At 43.5% G+C, this 17,496-nt stretch overlaps 1 long non-coding RNA gene across 1 annotated transcript; it reads left to right on the forward strand.

The window, feature by feature from the left end:
- The first annotated feature begins 16,257 nt into the window (after positions 1-16,257).
- On the forward strand, positions 16,258-17,164 carry LOC119825952. The gene is made up of 3 exons (XR_005287343.1): positions 16,258-16,365; positions 16,446-16,612; positions 16,814-17,164. It is a non-coding gene; the product is annotated as an uncharacterized LOC119825952 (long non-coding RNA).
- Positions 17,165-17,496: the final 332 nt, after the last annotated feature.

Genomic DNA, 17,496 nt, shown 5'->3' on the forward strand with positions numbered 1-17,496 from the left:
TATATCAACAATTATATATAACACACACACACACACACACACACACACACACATATATATATATATATATAGTGACAATACCACTTTTGGGTATATATCAAAAGTATGCTCAACCGTGCCACAAGGACATGTGCTCAACTATGTTCATAGCAGCTTTGTTTGTCATAGCCAGAACCTGGAAACAACATAGATACCCCTTGACTGAAGAATGGATAAGGAAAATGTGGTACATTTACACAATGGAGTACTACACAGCAGAAAAAAAATAGACATCTTGAAATTTGCAGGCAAACGGATGGATCTAGAAAACATAATTTTGAGTGAGGTAATCTGGACCCAGAAAGACAATTATCATATGTACTCACTCATAAGTGGTTTTGAAACATAAAGCAAAGAAAACCAGCCTACAAATCACGATCACAGAGAACCTAGACAAAGGTGAGGACTCTAAGAGAGTCATACATAGATCTAATCTAATATATATATGAACGCTTGCTGCTATTCCAGAGGACCTGATCCCTAGAATTATGTCAGGTTGCTCACAACTCTCTGTAACCCCCACTTCTGGCTTCCTCTGGGACCTACAGTCATAACCACACATCCACATGTAGACACACACACCTATAGACAATTAAAGATAATAAAAATCTATGAAAAGATAAACTATAGTTGGTAGGAAATATTTGTAAATCAAACATTGGACAAAGGATTTATATACAGAATATATTTTATTTATTTAAAATTTTAAAAAGTCAGTATGCAAAGTATTAGACCCCAAAGTGTGCTGTAGACTCTCCTCCTCCCTTCCTCTGTTCCCTTCCTCTCCGGGTCTCTCTTTTCTTTTTATGTCAGGTGTCCTCTGACCCACCCCTCAGCGCCTATTTTTCTCTTCCTTGGTCTTGTTCTAGTTTCTCTCAGGTTTGATAGGATCCATGTATATGAAAGACCACGTGGTCTTTGTCTTTCTGAGTCTGGGTCACCCCACTCAGTACTATACTTCACCGGCCATCCATTCTCCTGCAAATTTCACTTTTCTTTACGGCTGAATAAAGCTCCACTGTGTATATGTACCACAGTTTCCTTATGTGTCTGTCCATCTGTTGTTGATGGACATCTAGGGAGATTTCAGATTCCTTGGTATTATAAACACTATAGCTTAGAATTTTTTAATGGTAAAAATGCAACAGGGAGAAAAATAATTCAATTAAAAACAGCCAGATGGTTTAAACTTTATGTGTGCGGGTGCTCTGTCTGCAAAGATAGCCAGATTGAGAAGACACTTGAACAGAATGTGTATGGACTCCAGTTAAGCACATGAAAAGTTGTAGAACATCCATTCGGAAAGATCAACTTAGAAAGACTGCGTGCTCCAAGTACCAGCCACAAATGCTGATGATTCTTTTTGTGCCCTCTAACCTGAAGAGCTAAATGATGTTTTCAGCCTGGCAAGCCATCTCTCAAGCAAAGCAAATTCTGGATTAAACACGTCTGACTAGGGACTGGAAAGATGGCTTGGAGGTGAAGAGCATCTTCTGCTCTTGGAGAGGACCCAGCTTCAGTTCCCAGCACTCACATGGCAGCCCACAGCCCTTTGTCACTCCAGTTCCAGGGGACCCCAAACCCTCTTCTGTCCTCTGTGGGCACCTGTATGTACATGGTACACATACAGAGAAGCAAGCAGACACACATGTACATACATTTTTTAAAAAAAAGTCTGACTTAATTGCAGGTTGCACAATTAGGTAAATCTGATTTTACTATAAAACTGCCCAAGAAGTTAAGACACTCCCACTAATGGGCAGGCTTCTCTGTCTGTGGCATATCTTAAATGTTGAAAAGGCTGACTCTCTGGCCCCCTGCTTGATCTGGCTACCCAATACAAAACCTCAAAGCATAATGCCTGGAGGTGGGTGAGTTCTGCTGGCACCTCACTAAGTCAGACTAGAAGCTGCCCAACCACAAGTCTCCTCTGATTTGAACTGTAATAGGCTTTGGTTTAGCAAAGCAAATCCCTGCCCCTTCCTTCACACACAGAGACCCATTCTCGGTGTGCTCTCTTCAAACCACACCTCAGGGGATGTGTGTGGCTCACACCGTAGACTGGAGACGTCTAAAAACATTGTCTAGTTTTGACTATAAATCATGGAAGAAGGCACAGATAAATTTCCAGGCTACAAAAAGGACCCCTGGGGAATTTTGGTGCAAGCTCAGCTTGCCAGTCAAGAACTATATTCCAGGTGGTGACAAGTATTGGCATCATCCAGGTGGATGCCGTTTAGATACTTCCTACCCTGGGGAAACTGGAGTAAAGAGTAACCTTTGAAATAGTCAGAACATTCCAGATGAGTATCTTTTTAGTATATTTGGAAGTCTTTAATCAAACTTCTTTAGTGGGAAGTCATTAATTTCTGAATCCTTAAAAAAAAAAAGCAACCAAAAAAAAAAAGATAGCAGTTTCACTGACATTCTGGGCTCAGTGTGTTCCGATTCAGTTAAAAGGCCAGGAAAGCTGAGGCAGGAGGATGCTTGAGTCTGAAAGCTCAAGATTAGTCTGAGCGATACAGTAAAACTTGGCTCAAGAAACAAGCAAGCATTTTGGGATTGTTAATCTTTGCTGGTAATTTGATGGGACCTAGAATCCAGAGACACGCCTCGGGGTGTGTTCCGTGTTGGAATTTCCCGTAAAGACCTTTTTACAGAGCATGCAGAACCTTCCTGTCCAGGTACAACGAGATCTGATGTCAAAGGAATGGCGCCGTTAGCCTACCTGTCTTTGTTCCTTGCTGGTGAGCATTATCTACTCTGATGCTCTGGTCACCATACTTTGCTGACCTCGAAGCCTGGTCTCTTCAGTTTTCCAGTGTAGACTGAACACCAGGAACCTCCCAGATTGGAACCATGGGTGCCTCCAACCCCAAGAAGCCTCTGGTTCTCAGCTTTTCCAATATGCAGACTCCTAGGTGCACAGAATGAAGCTAATAAGATCTTCAAATGACCCAAAAATGTAAGAGTCTTCCTTGAAAAAAACGCTTTGGGATGGGAGAGAGCCAGAATGCCATTCCCAGATGAAATAGTCATACTCTTGGCTCAGTAAGAGCTAGCTCTCTGTAGACGACCCTTTAAGTCCTAAAACAAGAGCTGGGGAGAACATCATAGAACAGTCTAAAGCAATGATATTCATGTCAGTATGCGTTATTGTTATATGATGTCCAGGACGATGTGAACACACATCCGTGCACTCCAGACACAGCACGGGGAATAGCCAGGGAAATAGCTCCACACAAGTCTAGCTCGGGGAAACAGTGAGTTTAGTTGGGGTTACTTATAGGAGCACGGACAACTACATCAAGAAAGAAGAGTCTCCTTCCCCAGAAATTCTCTCTCTCTCTCTCTCTCTCTCTCTCTCTCTCTCTCTCTCTCTCTCTCTCTCTCTCTCTCTCTCTCTCTCTCTCTCTCTCTCTCTGTCTCTCTCTCTCTCTGTGTGTGTGTGTGTGTGTGTGTGTGTGTGTAGACAGAGTCTCTCTGTATAGGCCTGGCTCTCCAGGAACTTGATGTAGGCCAGGTTGGCCTCATATTTACAGAGATCCTCCTACCTCTGCCATCCAAGTGCTGGGATCAGAGGTGTGAGCCACCACCACGCCAGGCCGACCCCCCACAACTGGTAGTGGGTCCCTGTACTACTTCACACTCCCTTCCTCCCTCCACAAGGAAAGCAGTGAGCCCAGTGCACTGTGGGCCATCATGGCGGCTTTTCATTTTAAGACAGCAATGACCAAGCCGGGCGGTGGTGGCTCACGCCTTTAATCCCAGCACTCGGGAGGCAGAGGCAGGCGGATCTCTGAGTTCGAGGCCAGCCTGGTCTACAAGAGCTAGTTCCAGGACAGGCTCTAGAAACTACAGGGAAACCCTGTCTCGAAAAACCAAAAAAAGACAGCAATGACCTGACCTTATATAGAGGCCAGAGTACCACAATCTTCAAAAAAAAAAAAAAAAAAAAACAAAAACAAAACAAACAAACAAAAAAAAAACAAAAAACAAAAACCCTCTCTTACATTTAGAAAAATGCATAATTCACATAGTTTCTGGAAGAAATCCCTTAGATTTTAAAAAGTTGTTGTTGTTTTGTTTTTGTGGGGCTGGCTCAGCAGGTAAGAGCATTGGAACTCTCCCAGAGGACTTGGGTTCAGTTCCCAGGACACACGCAACAGCTCACAGCCATCTATAATTCCAGTTCCAGGGATCCAATACCTGCAGGCAATGCATGCAAGTTGTACACAGACATACGAACAGGCAAAACACCCTTAAACATAAAATAAAAATAAACAAATCTTAAATTTAAAAATTTACAGTGTGTATGAGTATTTTTTTTGTGTGTGTGTATGTAATATGGTGTGGTGTGCATGTGTGTGTGGTGCGTGTGTATGTGGTGTGTATATATGGTGTGTGTATGTGGTGTGTGTGTGTGTGTGTGTGTGTGTGTTCAGGAGCACACAAATGAGCTATAGCCCTCATGTGGAAGTCAGAGGACAACTTGTAGAATTTGGTGCTCTTTTTCCACCATGTGGTACCTGAGGGTAAAACTCAGGCTTGGTAGCAACTACCTTTAAGCTGAACAAACACACCCTTGGATTTAAAGACACAGATTCTAAGGCAGAGAGAGTGTGAGTGAACCCAAGTCCTCCAAAAGCCTCAGCATCCTGTGTTGAAAACTGGGAGGACTCAATAGGAGTCCCGCATCTTCTGCGACTCACACAGCTCTTAGCCTGGGGTCAAGGGTCAGCAGCAAGCAGCAGCAGTATCCTCATTTATTTTATTTTTTATTTATTATTTTATTTATTTATCATTTATTTTAGAAACAAAGAGAACCAGGGTCCAGAGCTGAAGGCTTCGAAGATTAATGAAGCACGATTAATAAAAACCCAGAGACAGATATTGGGTTCAACCTGAAGGTCAGAAAATCAAAACAGCCAGCCACTGGCTCTTACCTCTTCCTCAGTCTGAGATGGTGATCCTGCCTCCAGGAATCTCAGAATGAGATAACATAATCTTGTGGTTATCTCCAGTTATATTCTACTCTCCCAGTCTGGCAAAACCCAAGCTCAGTAGGGAGAGTGAAGGTCACAGAGAGACCCAAAGTTGAAGAGAATTTGTTATGGAGCGGGGGCTCTGCCTCTGGATGCCCGGCTTCCTGTCATGTAAACCAGTGAATTCTTCTTATCATTTCAGGTTTGTTTGGATTATATTTCTGCTACCTGTAAATAAAAAAGAACTCAGAAAGCTGCGTAGAGAATTGACAAGTAAATCTGAGGTGATAGGCTTTATAAGAAAGTCAATATCTCTAAGCCAACAAATATAATGCCTAAACTTAAAAAATATTTTATGTGTGTGTGTGTGTGTGTGTGTGTGTGTGTGTGTGTATGTGTGTGCATACACATAGGCCATGTTCCTGTGTGCTCAGAGACCAGAAGAGGGTGCTGGATCCCTTGGAACTGGAGCGCTTGGCTGGTTGTGTGAGCACCTGCATCAGTACCCTGAAGTCCTCGTGACTGCACAGTGAGCTCTCAATGCTGAGCTGTACCTCTCAGCCTATCTAAACTCTATATCCCACTCTCTACTATGTCTTGGGGCCACTTGCTCTGAGTATAAGAGAAAGGAATTAGTGTTGCTTGTGAGATTAGAATTCAGCTCTAAACATTTTGTTATTTTGGAACCTAGCTGAAATTATGCTTGGAATCAACTTACTTGATTCCAGACACTATACTCTTTAATATGTTTTGCTTTATTATACCACCAAAGACAAGAAGATTGAGACTGGTTAAATGCATTCTTTAAGTTGCCAAGGAAATTTGGAGAACTGCCATAGTCTGGAAATTGAATGCCTTCTGAAGGTCTGTGTGTCGGAGGGTTTGGCCCCAGGATGCCACCGTTTGAAAGTACTGTGGACCTTTAGGGAATGGGGCTTTAGAGGATGCTCTTAGATCACTGGGGATGTGCCCGTCAAAGGGCATCCTGAGACCTTGCTGTCTTCTTCTTGCCCTTTGTTCCCTGGCTGGTGAGGTAAAAGTGATTGCTCCACCGTGTGTGCTCCCTACCGTTGCCACAAACCCCGCAGAGAAGTGAAATGCCCATCAGCTTTAAGCTCCACAGCCATTGAGTTCTGATGAACCTTTCTCATGGTGTTTTCTCTGAGGTGTTTTGTTACAGTGATTGACAGCTGACCAACACAGGCTCTGTGGTAGTTTTCTCTGATGTTAGAGCACAGACTTGCTTTTGACTTTAAAAGTGTGTTTGCTAAGTTAGGGGTGGTGGCATCTGTGCCATCCCAGCACTTGGAAGCTGAAGCAGGGGGGTCATGAGGACAAGGCCAGTATGGGCTACATAGTGAAATTCTATCATAAAAAATTATATATAATTTATGTACTTTAATATACATCAAATTTATCAATTTGTGGCACATTACTCAATGCTTTTTGGCATATTCAGAGGTAACAAACCATCGTTACAATTTTAGTGCAGACTCATCACCTTAAAGGAGAAGCACCTCCATATTGTTTATCATCTTAGTGGGTTTTTTTTTTTTGCGACTATAACCAAATAGACTAAGAGAGAGTAATTTATATAGAATAGAAATGTGTTTGGTTCACAAGAGATCGGGAAGTCCAAAAGGCCAGCCTCTGATTGCCTTCTTTTTTTTTCTTTTTATTGATTCTTCTCTCATACAATACATCCTGACTATAATCTCCCCTCCCTTCACTCCTCCCAGTGCCCCTGCCTTCTCTCTCCCAGGTCCCTTCCTCTTCCATTTCCCCTCAGGAAAGAGGACCGACCGCAGACCCAAGCGGGCTCTGGGATTGCCGCTGATCCTTCCTCCTTCTCTTCCTTGGGGTTTCCTGAGTCCCTCCTAACCTTTGGGTGTGGGTCTCTGTATCTGCTCCTATCTGCTGCAGGAGAAAGCCTCTCTAATGACTATGGGACAAGGCACTGATCTTTGAGTATAGCAGAATATTATTTGGAATCATTTTATTTATTTTTTTAATTTTTGTCAGTTGTGTTTGATTCTGCCCTAGGCTTCTGAGGCATCTAGTTCCCATCCAGGCATGGTCTGGCATGGGCCTCTGCTGGCCTTCTAGTCATGGCTTTATAGCTACCTTGTGATATCATAACATGGCCAAAAAGAGCATGTGTCCTCATTTGGGTATCTTTTTGTCTCCTCCTCCTTCTCGTTCTCCTCTTTCTCCTTCTTCTGACACACATGTATCACATGGGTCTTAGCTACATGATATCATCTAATCCCAATTATCTTCTAGAGGTCTTACTTCAAAATACTATTAATATATGGATTTGGAGGATTTTGTTTCCAACATGCAATTTTTGGAGAACACATTAGGGTTAATATACACCTGTCATCATCTGCCACCCTGACCCCAATCCTTATGCAACCAGTAATCTATATTTTGTCTCTGTTGAGCTCATTCTTGTGAGCCAGTTGGCCTACTTGCCTTCCTTCCTTCCTCCCCATCTCCCTCTTTTCTTCTTCCTGTTTCTGCTGCTTTTTTGTTGCTGTTCTTGTGTTTTGAGACAGGATCTGGCTATATAATCTAAACTGGGCTTGAATTCACTATGCAGCCTAGGTGGTACTTGACCTCAAAATCCTGCCTCTGCCTCCTAAGTGCTAGGACTACCGGCATGTACCACTATGCCCAGCTTGGAAGTTTAAGTTAACTCACACAGTAAATGATCTATTACATTTATTTTTATTTAGCATTATATTTTCAAAACTCATTGTAACATATGTCAGTATATGCTTTTAGTGGCTGACTAAAAAATATTCTATTATATTAATAATTAATAATGGAATAATAAATAATAGTCCATTGTGTGGACAAATCACATTTTGCTTATCCATTAGTCTATTGGTGGACATTTGGGTTGTTTTTCCCTGTGGTAGCTATGAACAATGCTACTATAAAGTCATGTATCCTAAGATTCTGTGAGGATGCACATTTTAATCTACTAAAATAGTAGCTGGCCATGTGGCAATTCTATCTTTAACTTTTTGGGAGCCGTCAGGCCTCTTTTTAGAGCAGCTGCATCCTTTAACGTCCTCACCAGAGATTCATGGGGCTTCATCTCTTCAGGTCCTTGGAACTCCAGATACCTGACTTTCTGATTTTAGTCCTGTCTCATTGAGGCTTTGAGCTGTAGTTTTTTTGATGACTAATCATGTTAAGAAGCTTTTCATGTACGAAGTGGCTATTTATATCTGTGGATGGGTGTCTGTTTGCATCCCTTGCCCATCTTAAAATTGATCTTCATCTTTTACTGTTATTATGAATATGAAGACCTATAATAACAGTAAAAGATATATTTTATGTATAATATATAATCCAAATATATATTCTAATTTTTATATGTTCTAAAATCCTTGTCAGATGCAAGACTGATAACTATTCCATCCACTTCCTGGTTTACCTTTTTATGATCTCAGAGGTGTCCTTGTCTTTCAAAATTATGTTTATAGTTAGTGTGCATGTGTGTGCACATGTGTACATGTGTGTACGTGCATATGTGAGCATATGTGTGTGTGTAAAGATCTGAAGGCAGTCAGTTCGTTCCTTCTACTATGTGGGTCATAACTGCAGGTCACCAGGCTTAGCATCTTTTCCCAAGAAACTGTTGTCACGCTCAACATCACAAGATTTCCCCTATGTTTTCAGGCAAGAGTTTTTGTAATGTGAGCTCTTTTTAAAAGCCTCTAATCCAATTTAGATATGATCTAGGGATCCAACAGTACGTTTGCATATGAGTAGCAATTAGGTCGGCACCATTTGCTCAGAGACTATTCTTTTTAAATTTCTGAGTGTATCATACATTTATACAATGTATTATGATCATATCTATCTCTACTTCCCGCTTCTAATTCCTCCTGGATTCCCCAGCCATGTCCCCATCCCAACTTCACGCCCCCTGTTTTAAATTAACTTTTTCTTTTCTTTTTTTCCCCTCTGATCCTTGGGAATTTGCGTGTGTGTGTGTGTGTGTGTGTGTCCACCCTCATGCCAATACTGAACAGACTTAATTACTATTATTTTGTAGTAAGTTTTAAAACTGTGACATGAGAGTCTTCCTACTTCATTATTTTTAAGAACTGTTCAGCTATTCAGAGCTGCTTAAAATCCATTCTGTTAGGGACTACATTGAATATGCAAATACTGCTTTGAATATGTAAATTTGGGGAGTATGTCCATCTTAATAATGTTAAGTCTTTTAATCATGAATATAGGCTTTAAAAATATTTACTTGGAAAAATATTTACTTGGGTTTAATTTTTTTCAACAATGGTTTGATGTTTAGAGTATATTTCTTACACTTTTGCAAAATTTATTTGTAAGTATCTTTTTCTTTCTAATCTATTAAGAATGTAATGGGTGGGGTGGAGCTGCAGAGGTGGCTTAGGTATTCTTGCAGAGGACCTGGGCTCAATTCCCAGGACCCACATAGTGGCTCAAACTGTCTGTAACTCCATTTCCAAGGCCTCCAACACTTCCTCCGACCTCTCTGCACATCAGGCACACATGTGGTGTGCACAGATATATGCAGGCAAACCCTCAAGGGCATTAAATAAACAAATAATAGATGTAATTTTTGCAAAAATTCATTTTTATGAAGATAAAATACATAGGAATAAAACAGAGTCCCGTACATTGCTCTCCCAGCTCACCCATTTCTGCTCCCACCTTGCAGGCAGAGATTCCTACCCCAACTGCTGCTCCCAAATAACCAACACGGAGACTTAAGATTACTTAAAAATGCTTGGCTCATAGTTCAGGCTTGTTACTATCTAAGTGTTATAACGTAACCCATTTCTATTAATGTTTGTGCTGTCCCAAAGCTCGTGGCTTTTACCTCTATCCAACTTCTTTGTGTGTACAACTTGTTCTCCACTTGGCTAGCAACTCCTCTGACTCCACCCTTCCTCATCCTTCATTCTCAGTTTGGCTTTCCTACCAAACAGTATCCTGTTCAGCTATTGGCCAGTCAGCTTGCTTACTAAACCAATCAGGGTGACATATATTCACAGTGTACAGAAGGATTATTCCACAGCATCCCCTTCCCTATTTCCCTCATCCACCTCTGTGTGCTATCCTCTCCACAGAACATGGCAGCCCTGAGCAGTGTCTGCCTAGATGATGGGACTCCCTGCTTGGAATTCCAGGGCTTAGAGAGGTTCCAGAATCTTGGCCACGGCTCATGTGTTTATAGAGTCAAGCCGAAGGCCTCAGGGTGCCTTTCCTGGGACCATGCTGAGGGGAGATTGCATGGGACCAGAGTTCATGCCTGCTGTCAAGGAAATGTTCAAGGCTACTGCTGTGTGGGTTTAATTGGAAGTGTAACTCTGAGCCAGGTGCAGAATAGATTCTGAGGAGCTGGAGCAGGTAGCAGCTCCTGTGAAGAACAAAGTTGCCATTATTGGAAAGATCTACATCCGGTGGAGTATAAAGAGGAATCAGCCTTGTATGGTATACAGCTGTGGCTTAAGTTGGACTTGGTTGCCAATGTAGTCACTGTGAGGTCACTTTCTGGGTACACGATTCAGCCCGGCAAGCTATGCCTAGAAACCATTCTTGGGCAGACAGAAGGACATTATCGCTCTTTGGAGCACCAGAGCTGGAAGATTGAGTGCTTGAAAATTGTCTACGCAACTAACAATGCTCCAAGGATTGAATGCAAAGTTTGAGCTTTACCATACCTTCAAGAAGAGGCAGGGCCAGACTACAGCTGTCCTTTAGGCCAAATTTGTGCAGCCCGGGTGTGTTTGTTTCTGTGGTGTTGTGAGGGAGTTGCCAGGCTATACACTTCTGATGGCTGTTGGGAGCTGTGAACCCCCAGATCCTGGATTTCTTGTAAACAACTTGTTTTCCCCTGATCTGAGTGCCTACAGCTGCTCTGAGCACGAGACCCTCAGAAGTTCCTGATGGTAGGGGAATGGTTTCTGGTGCGTTTGGCTGGGGTGTGGCTATCCCTATATAAGCTGCCCCTGGACACAATAAAGGGGGCATTCTTGGGGCATTCCTGTTTCAAGGATGACCCGTGTCTCTGTCTGTGAGTCTTTGTGTGTTTAAATCTCCAGGCCCTTGCCTGAGACTCATGAACTCGTACTGTCCCGTGGTAGACAGATGGGCGGTATAGATGACTGTTCTTAGTTACCAATTAGACTACATCTAGAATCAACTAAAACCCAAAGGGACGGGTGTTATGATCTACTGGCCTGGCCTGTCACCTGGGTATCCTGTCCCTTGAGCCCAGGTTTAATGGATACTAGTGCTCCCCGGTGGCCTCCAGGCCCTCAGAGAGGAGGTGGGGGAAGGAAGATCAGGAAAACCATGAAAACCACATGTTTATTCTTTGGCGAGCAGTTTAAATAGCCTGTGGGAGGGGTCTTGAGCATCTCTGGGGAGGGATTGTTTAGCAGGCTTTCTCAGAGGTGGAGTCTGGACTGAGGCAACTCCCAGAGGAGGGGCTTGGAATGGAACTTTCCACCCAAACATTGGAGGTGGAGTCTGGACTGAGGCTACTCTCATGGAAGTGGCCTGGGATGGAAGTTTCCACCCAAACATTCCAGACTCTTTGGATATAAGGATGTTAGGGGCTGAAGTGCCACTTCTAACCAAACATCTGGTACACTTGTGAAGGGCTTTTTCTTAATTAAGGCATTTGAAGTGGGAAGACCCACTTTCAATCAGGGTAGTGTGAGGTTGAAGATCCACCTTTATAATCTGGACCACACCCTTTGCTGGTGTTGTATGTAAAGGACATGGGGAAGAGGAAGCTTGAACTCTCTGCCTGCTTGCTCTGTCTCTGGCACTTGTGTTAGAACCTACTTCTTTGGAATTCTGACATTACTGAAGACAAGTTGAGACATTCAGTGTGGTAGTTTGAATGTAACTGACCCCCATAATCTCACACGGAATGGCACTATTAGGAGGTGTGGACTTGTTGAAGGAAGTGTGTCCCTGTGGAGGTGGACTTTGAGGTCTCTTACATGCTCAAAATACCACCCAGTGCCACAATCCACTTCCTGCTGCCTTCTGGTTGAAACAAAGCCAGCATCGCGTCTGACTGAAAGTCATCATGCCCCGACCATGATGATAATGAACTAAACCTCTGAAACTTTAACTCTTCACCCTAGTTAATTGTTTTCCTTAGAAGAGTTGCAGTGGTCATGGTGCCACAGCAATAGAAATCCTAACTAAGACAGAATTGGAACCAGGGACTGGGGTATTGCTGTGACAGGCTTGCCCATGTTTTTGTCTGGAGGAATTTGGACTTTGGTGCTTTGGGTTAGGAAAGCAGTGGAATGTTTTAAGCATTACTTAACGGGTCAGACTAATAGGAGCATGGGAAACAGTCGTACTGCGCACGGTTTGATGAACTGTAGGGGGCTGGCTCAAGAGATCTCAGAGGAGAAGAATTTTAGTATGTCTTCTAGAGATCATTCTTGTGATATTTTGGTGAAGAGAGTGGCTGCTTTTTTTGCCCTTGTCTGAAGAGACTGAATGTGGCTAAAGGGAAGATCTTTGGATTAATTTCATTGGCAGAGGAAATCTCAAAACACCCTAGTATAGACTCTGTTGTGTGATTATTAGTGGTAACTCTAATGAAGATTTATAATGAAAAGGAGCACACTGAGCAAGGAAAAATACAAAATGTACAGATTGAGAAAAGGGGCACCAGGAAATGGAATAGAGCCGAACCCTGTGTTTAAGGAGAAAAACAGGTTAAGAAATGGAATACAGGAAGTGGTGACCTCAGGGCAAGATCCCATCCAGCTAAGTTTCCAGCTTGTGAAAGGGACTAAAGAAAAGTTTAGAGCTAGGTGTGGTGGTGCACACCTTTAATTATAGCACTGGGAAGGCAGAGGTTGGTGGATCTCTGAGTTTGAAGCCAGCTTGGTCTACAGAGAAAGTTTCAGGACAGTCAGGCTTAGGCAGTGAAAGACAGAAAGCTGGTGGAAATGCACCTGAAAGGAGGGGTCACGTCCCAGCAACAGCAGAACTTGGCAGCTTCAGCAGTGTGGTTCTGGAGTTAAGGACAGAAGAAAGACGCTATGGAGTTTGCCTCCATGACTAAGGAAAGCTGCTGAGGCCAGGAATGTGTCAGGGGTGTCACAGGGGAATGGAGGCCTAGTGAGGCAGCCATTGCATGAAACTGTGAAGTTGAAGGCTGGATTGCCTTGGAGAACCCAAGATGTTAGAGATGCCAGAGTCGTGGAATAATCTGCCGAGGAGAACTGCTAACAGGGAGGGGAGCCAGCCCAAGAGAAAGAAGTGTGCTGCAGTCAACATGGCTGAATGGAGTTGGAGATCTGAGGAGCTTTTTGACATCAGACATGGAGATGCAGAGTCCGGAGTTTGCCCAGCTCATTTCCGGTCTTACTTTGGTCCAGTAGCTCCTTAGCATGCTTCCTTCCCTATGTTTTGGGGGTGGTGATGTATATCCTGTATCATTATATGTTAGTAGTATGTGATATGCTTTTTTGCTTTTATTTCTGCAGGTGATTGCAGTTAAGAGATTGCATGGATCTCCAAAAAGTCTTTGAACCTTAGGCTTTTAAATAAATTTGGGACTGTGATAGACCTATAGGGATTTTTGAAGTTAGACTAAGTGCATTTGCATTATGATATTGTTACAAGATTATGGGAACTAAGGAGTGGAATGTGGTGGTTTGAATGTAATTGGCTCCCATAAGCTCATAGGGAGTGTCACTATTAGGAGGTGTGGCTTTGTTGAAGTAGGTGTGACCTTGTTGGAGGAAGTGTGTCACTGGAGATGGGCTTCGAGGTTTCAGAAGCCCAAGCCAGGTCCAGCCCAGCTCTCTCTCTCTCTCTGTCTCTGTCTCTCTGTCTCTCTGTCTCTCTGTCTCTCTGTCTCTCTCTCTCTCTCTCTCTCTCTCTGCCTATGGATCAGGGTATAAAGCTCTCAGCTACTACACCAGAGCCTACCTGCAGGCCACTATGCTCCTCCCCTCCATGATGATAAAGGACTAAACCCCTGAAACTGTAAGCCAGCCCCCAATTAAATGTTTTCTTTTAAGAGTTGCAGTGTCGTGTGCTTCTCCACAGCAATAGAACAGAGACTAAGACACCATGGGTTGGGCTGTGGTGGTGGGTGTTTGTGACTAGGCCACCACCTGCCCCTCCTCCCTGAGGTTTTTCAAACCAGGGACTCTTCAACATTTACTATTCATTCTATCCCCTCCTCCCAGGACGGCTTGGACCTTCAACTTGTGGCGATACTCCTGCCAACCTCCCCAGTGCTGAGATTGCAGGCACAAGCCACCATGCTTGAGTGTGATGGCATCTTCTTCCCTAAGTGACATGGGAAAGCTCCCATTCTACCTGCCGGCTAAGGAAAGTACCTGGTAATCAAGACCAGAGTTTTTGTTAATCGATGTTATTTTTAAACCAAATGACTCTTCCAGGAATTCTCCAGCGCAAGGAAATTTGGTTAGCTGTTTCCCTAACCTCATCTTCAGAACAATTTGTTTTTGCACATCAGGTATCAACATTGGGATAGGCATCCTGCCTGGGGCCCTTAGAACTCCCAGATGTTCTTATTGGGTATGTCAAGGAGGAAACATCAGTTTCTCCTACCCTTTCTTTCTTAGTTACTTTTCTATTGCATTATAAAATTTTGCTTTTTTATATGCCCTAGGAGCACCTTCCGTGGAATGCACTGTACCCACTGGGCCAGGTCCTCTTTTTCTAATCATCAAATAAGAAAATACACGCAGACTTGTCTGTGGGCCAGCTGATGGGGGCAGTGCTGCGGAATATCCCTTTAACTATATGAAGGTGTGTCACTGTGACTGGTTTAATAAGGAGCTGAATGGCTATAGTTAGGCAGGAAGAGGTTCGGCGGGACTTCTGGGGACAGAGAGGACTCAGAAAGGAAGAAAGCAGAGCCACCAGCCAGACACAGAAAAAAAACAGAATGGAGTACAGAGCAAAGGTAACAGAGCCACTAAAAGAACATAGATTTAAAAATATGGGCTATAAGAACTAGTTAGGAACAAGGTTGAGCTTTTATAATTAAGAATACGTCTCCGTGTCATTATTTGTGAGCCAGAAGCCCAAAGAAAAAGCATACTACAGAACAACTTTTTAATCTTATTTTATTTTAAAGTGTGTGTGTGTGTGTGTGTGTGTGTGTGTGTGTGTGTGTGTGTGTATGCAGGTACCCATTAAAGCCAGAGGTCGGATACTCCTGGAGCTGGAGTTACAGGTGGTTGTACTGGAAACTAAACATGGGTTCTCTGGAAGAGCAGTGTATGCTCTTAACTACTGAGCCATGTCCAGCCCTTGGGGGCAACATCTCAATGAAGGCCCCCACTTTCCATATGGCTCTAACTTGTGTCAAATTGCTAAGAAAAAACCTTACCAGCACACTTTGTTTCTTTCTCTTTAACCTGGGACATTTCTCATTCACTATGGTTTGCAACAAGCAGCCTTGAGAGTTAAGGTAATGTCTGCTCCTAGTGAAGAGCAGCCTTGTCTTGTCTTACTGTGGAAGCTACTTACCGTTAATGCTCTGTGTTGTTCCACTACCAGAGAGCACGCTATGTGGACAGGCGCCTGTCGTAGGCCCTTCCCACACCTGTGGAACTTGGGGGAACTGGAACAACAACAACAACAAAGTTTAAGCTTTTGCCACGGCTGGGCTGAGAGAGATCGGGTTCCTTACCTCTGACTAAGGAGGCATCTGCCAGCATCCATGAAACATGAGGCGGACGGCTTGTTGGTTTAGAAATAAAACCTCGGACTCTGAATAGTTCTTGCCAGTCACTGCTGTGTGTTTTTTCTAGATGTTAAAACTGATTTTGTTCATTTCTCACATGCCCCAGAGGCATATCCTGAGTAATTAGACATCTTTAGTAACAACATTTTTGTGTTGTTGTTGTTGTGTGAATAAGATTAATGTGTATCTCAGTGAAGCATCAAAAGCTTTAAATTATGGACCAGGTGTGGCACCACATACCTTTAATCCCAGCACTCTAATAGGCAGAGGCTGGTGGATCTCTATGAATTTGAGACGAGCCTGGTCTACATAATGAACTTCAGCCAGGGCTACACAGGAAGACCCTATGTCCAAAAAAAAAAAAAAAGTTTCTCTTAGCTGTTCTTCATCTAAACACGTTTTCCAGGGCACTGGAAACATGCCACAGTTCACATCTGAAGGCCTCAGAACCGGGGAGGCTGGTGATGCAAATCTCACTCTGAGGTCAAAGGCCGCAGAACCTTAGAGCCAACTGCTATTCACCATTGGCGCTCAAAGTCAGAAGAACCTGGGACTCTGGTGTCCAAGGTGAGGAGCACTGTTCATGGCCCCTGCTGCCAGGCACACATTTTCACTCTCTTCCTGGGTGTTGATGTTGTTTGTTTCAGTTTATTTCTAGTCCTGTGCTGATTGGATGGTGCGTATGCACCCGGTACTCGGGGTGGATCTTCACCTCTGGAAACACTCATAGACCCTGTCCCCATTCCACCATTGCTGTGACCAAATACCCGACAAGACGCAGCTTAAAGGAGGAAGTCTGGCTCACAGTTTAGGGGTATGGTTCCTTATGGCAGGGAAAGTAAGGCAATGGGAGTGGCTCATGGCTGCAGGGGCAGGAGCGTGAGATCGCCACCTGCTCATGTCTGCCGCCTAATCCATCACATTAAAGATTTCAACATGAGTTTTGGGAAGATATGGACATAGAATAATTTCCCCCTCTCCTCCTCTTCATCTTCCTCTTCCTTCTTGAGTGCAGATTGAACTTGGCACCTGGTACAGACACGTATCACTGAACTACAACTATGAACGACAACCCCGAACTTTCTTCAGTCAAAGGCACGCTAACAGCTGTTCATCTCCACTTGACCCTCCATCTGCAGAGACTCTTGGAAAACAGCATCCGTTATAATCTGTTCTTGGACCACTGGAACCAAGAGCACAGTTTATATTCAAACGTCACCCTTGTCTCTTAGAGAAGACTACCCATTTTTATTGGTTTGTTTGGCTTTGTTCTTGAGACAGGCTCTCCCTACATCGTCGTGGTTGTCCCGGAACTCACTATGGAGTCCAGACTGGCCTCAACTGTTGACCTGGGTCCCAGGGCAGCAAATTGCACACATGTTCTGGGTAACATTCCTGCAGACCAAGCTTGTCTGCCTGCGTTTTCCGCCCGCTCTAAGAACTAGTTCTGGTTATTTTGTTTTAGTTTTTCTGAATTACACTTGTTTGGGGCCGTGCCACAGACTGTCCTTTACAGCGGTGTTTAAGCTGCCTCAGGGTTCCAGTTATAATAAATCATGCCTTTTATAAGAACTCACACGAACAGTGCATCCATTTCTCTTGAGTAAATTGGGATTGATGGGGTATATTATAAATGTTTTATTAACTTTGCCATAAACTTCAAGACTGTTTCCCAATGTGACCACACCCTTTCACATC

The sequence above is a fragment of the Arvicola amphibius genome, chromosome 11 (genome assembly GCF_903992535.2).
Source record: "Arvicola amphibius chromosome 11, mArvAmp1.2, whole genome shotgun sequence".
Classification (NCBI taxonomy): domain Eukaryota; kingdom Metazoa; phylum Chordata; class Mammalia; order Rodentia; family Cricetidae; genus Arvicola; species Arvicola amphibius.